A 4,843-nucleotide genomic window follows, 5' to 3' on the forward strand; every position below is an offset into this window, starting at 1 on the left:
CAAACAGGAACAGGTAGTAAATGCTTTTTTAATCTCGTTTACACAGACAAGTACAGTATCTGATGTTATAGGATATATAAAGTGTGCCAGGCGTTAAAAAAAATCAAACAAGGCCAATCCAGTTTGATTCACTGTGAAACTGTCTTTAAAAATACCTCGTCGGATAAAAATAATCATGTTGATGAAGTTTGAGACTAGACCAAATCCTGCAGGGATACCGATCAAATTTCCGACCATAATAAGGTACCACAGAGGGATAAAGCTGTCGTTGTATCGGTTCGAATGGAAGATGTTGTTGAAGGACATCCAAGGAGAGGATTCGTCCGTGAAATTGCTGCTTGTCGTGGAATCGTTGTAGTGGTCGATGTTTAAGTCGTCCTTATAAAATGGCCAGGACTTCATGACACTATTTGTGAAAATCTGTGAAGTGACAAAATAAACACAATATAAATAAAGCACATCAAATGGTTAAGAAAAGACATACTATTTAAAGAGAAAGGGTGAAGCCTTACTCTGACGTCATAAATAGAAAATCACACCTTGTTGTCACTAAAATACTTTTCTATCTGCCAAATCAAATCAGACTAATGATAGAAAAATACTTTTACAAAAACAACGAAATGTAAGAAAACTGGGAATATGTTACAGACAGATATTATTATATGTTGACTTTAAGACATGGACATTGAATGGCTGATAAAGAGTTTTTAAAATGTTGTGAAAATACGACAATTGCACACTTTACTTTGTCATGCCATTTTATCTCTATATTTTACAAAAAATTTTATATTCCTTTTAGTTCTATTGGTCTCTGAAGAAAAGCACATTTTAAAATAAAAAAAATAAGAATAACGAGCAGTGGAAAAAAACAATACAGACGGAGAGAGAGAGAGAGAGAGAGAGAGAGAGAGAGAGAGAGAGAGGGGGGGGGGGAGGGGGGGAGAGAGAGAGAGAGAGAGGGGGGGGATGGAGGAAGATGGAGGGGAAGAGAGAGTGAAAATGGAGGAAAGAGAGGGAGAGAGAGAGAGATGTAGAGAGACGGAGAGAGAGACGGAGAGTATTGGAAAGACAGAGAGAGATGAGGAGGGAGGGAGAGAGAGATGGAGAGCGAGACACAGAGAGAGAAGGAGAGAGATGGAGAGAGAGGCGGAGAGAGATGGAGAGATAGAGAGAGATGGAGAGAGGAAGAGATAGGGAGAGAGAGGGAGAGAGAGCTGGAGAGAGAGATGAAGAGAGAGATAGAGAGGGATGGAGAGGGAGGGAGAGAGAGATGAAGAGAGAGACACAGAGAGAGAAGGAGAGAGAGATGGTGAGAGAGAGACAGAGAGAGAGGGAGAGAAAGATGGAGAGAGAGAGACGCGCACAGAGAGAGACAGAGAGAGAGAGGGAGAGAGCTGAAGAGAAAGAGAGACACTCTTCCAGAATAATAATATGTTTTAACGTTTGCCACAAATACTCAAATACTAATTAATTACGCAAATCTAAAGAAAATGGTCGTTTTCATCAGTTTTTTCTGGTGTAGAAGATGAAAAATAAAGCAAACAACTGACGATGTAGCATCATAATTATAATAGTTATAGCTTTTTAAAGTGTCGAATAAGTGCAGACAAAGTTGATAATCTGTCCACACGTTTTTAAACCTTAGAGAAACTATTTCTGCTATTATATTGAAGCTAGAGCACCAGCTTTTGGATTATTTAAACTAACAAAACCCTTACATATTTGATGTAAAACTTATCACTGACATGTCTGTTATCTACGCAAACAACCCACTTGATCTGCATAAACCCATTAAAGAACCATGTGAAGAAATATATAAGCGTCAATACGGCACATGGAACAAATAATGAACAGAACTGTGCTGGTTTTGAAAGAGAGAAAACAAAACGTAAGAGATTCTTTTTATAGATGGAACCAAACTGACGTTACTCAGCTCATTGTTATTGTTTTGAGACAGCCATTTTGATTATCAATTCTTATCTAATTCTATAAAACAGACTATAATTAGCTATGGTTACACATGTAAAGTTTTGTGTCTCAGTACGTTATTTGACTGATTGATGTGAGTATTTCACCTAAATGCATAGCATCAATACAATATTTGGTGTTGTTTTGGTGTGTTCGATTGAGCGTGCGTGTCTCTAATCCAGTACTTGGATTGGTCAAACATCGACTGATTAGCATTCTATAGTTTTTTCCAATCCCATCCCTTTTCTCTCTCTCTCTCTCTCTCTCTCTCTCTCTCTCTCTCTCTCTCTCTCTCTATCTCTCTCTCTCTATCTCTCTTTATATCTATATATATATATATATATATATATATATATATATATATATATATATATAATATATATTAATGAGTGTTGGTGGGTACTTGTAAGCACGAGAGTGCTCGATAATGTTGGTTTGAGCTAATATCAAAATTGACGAGACAATTGTTTCTATGCCCTCCATGTCATCAGTCGAAATGTGTCATTAGTATGCTTTTTTCTTTCGAGAGGTCGATGTTTATCTATTTGAGTCCTAATTTCTGTTGTGTTGTTGATTTGGCGGTTATTAGTGTTCTTATGTAGTGACGTGTTGTAGTGTGTTCTCATTGCTTGTATACTTACTACGGACATATGCCGATAGAAACAATTGTTTAAGCAAAAAATACATGAGTTACTTTATATATATATATATATATATATATATATATATATATATATATATATATATATCTTTACCTATCTATCTGTCTATATATAAAACAAACCAAATGTGATTTCTGTTTTGTATTGCAAATGGAGTAACATTGCTATAAGAAAACAGTGGTCCAGACTCTATTCCCAACGGTCGTTTGTTTCACAACAAGACGGGGCAAATTCCTATACTGGTCACACCACTCTGCTAAAAACAAAACGCAAGTTTGGAAACGTTTGATATGGCAGCTCATGAGTTCAGGTGTTGTTACTGTTGCTTGTAAATTTTCAATTTTTGTCCAAATTCTGCTTTGTATTGAAAAGCGTCATACTTTTTCCGCTTGTGAGAAAAACAAACAAACTGGACGTTTAGAAGCCTGAAGCCGACAGACTCTAAATTATGTAAGTCTGAAATTTTACGATCATCAAACTTATTTATTGAAAGTTATGGATACAAATTTTCAGTTCATTCCACAATTGTTTAAATAAAATCACGCACAAATTCCCCTCAACCATAGACAGAGGAATAGAAAGTCATATGGACTTATGCATTGAGCAACTCCAGGAAAAAGTAGCTCCCGTTTGTTATTAGCTAATTGATATATGTGTGTATGTATATATATATTTAAAATATTTACCACAATGTTTGAGACAGTCTACATTAATGTTTCAGGCTTAATTTGCCATCGTCAGGACTGAGTTGTTTTGTTGACTGTTGTTGTTTCTTGAAGTGGTTCCGGTTTAAAGTCGCTTAACAAGAATTTACGCCGATGGGGACACCTTCCGTAGATCTCACTTTTCATGTTGAGTGTGGCTTCATGAGGTTGTTTGATTATAGTATATTTTTCTTCCAGGCATAAGCTACATTGTTTTGATGTTGGTGTGTATCCTGTTGCTTTAGATAAAATTTTCCATGAAATGTTGTGGTCTATTTTGTTGTCTTTTAATTTCCAAATATGTTCGCTGAGTTTTGTGGATGTTTTTTTGTTAGTGTTTCTAAATGTTGAGGTGTGGAGGTTGTATCTTGTTTTGAAATTATTTTCTGTTAGTCCTACATATTTTTCTTGCTTGTTTGTTTTAGTTTCTGTGACTGTGGCTTGGTAAATTAAACTTGATTCTAAGCATTGTTTGTTTAGCGGGCAGTGTTCTTTATTTCTGCAGTTGCATTTTCTGGTGGGTGGGTTTTGCTCTTGTCGGTGGTTTATTAATATATTTTTGTTGTGGCTTGAGATTATTTGTTCTATGTTGCCTGAAACATTAATGTAGACTGTCTCAAACATTGTGGTAAATATTTTAAATAATAATATTCGCTCCATTACTGCATGTCGAGCACTTTTCGTACCATATTTGTATCAAACACAATTCAATTATATATATATATATATATATATATATATATATATATATATATATATATATATTGAATCGTGTTGGATACAAAAATGGTACGAATAGTGCTCGACATGTAACAATGGAGCGAATTATTATTGTAATATTTACCACGATATTGGAGTCAGTCTACATCGATGTTTCAGGCCTTTCAGCCGTGGTCCTGATATATATATATATATATTATATTATATATATATATATATATATATATATATATATATATACTATATATATATATATATATGTGTGTGTGTGTGTGTGTGTGTGTGTGTGTTTGTGTTGTATATCGGGTGGTCTGTGATTCTTCAAAACTGTATTCAGAAATACAATATCAGAGAAAGATGACGCAACTTTTCAGAGAACAACATCTATGATCTTAACTTGCCATTTTTTGCAAACATAAATCATGTCACCATAAATATTATTTTCCTCATAATTCTAATCATCCTGTAAGAAGCTGACCATGTAGCACACTCACAGACCTATTTTGGTCCAACGATTACAAAGTTAGTACTTTGAGTGATCAATAGCACCGTCGTCCTCTTTAATGACGCAACGTCTCTCTTTCCAATTTGAAATGCACTTCCGGATTTCCTCAATGGTTATCTCCTCCCAGTATAAAGTAGTTCTTTCTCTCAAAATTTTTTCAGTTTTATTTTGTAACTGGATGTGCATAAAAAATCGTCTGTAAAGAATTACAACGGACAAATAAATGACACAATACTTTGTGTTATCTTTTCGCCGATATTTAAATTTTTCCAAGATTTGATATT

This window comes from Berghia stephanieae, chromosome 5, assembly GCF_034508935.2.
Source record: "Berghia stephanieae isolate SIO BIC M18660-M18661 chromosome 5, UCSD_Bste_1.3, whole genome shotgun sequence".
Taxonomy (NCBI): domain Eukaryota; kingdom Metazoa; phylum Mollusca; class Gastropoda; order Nudibranchia; family Aeolidiidae; genus Berghia; species Berghia stephanieae.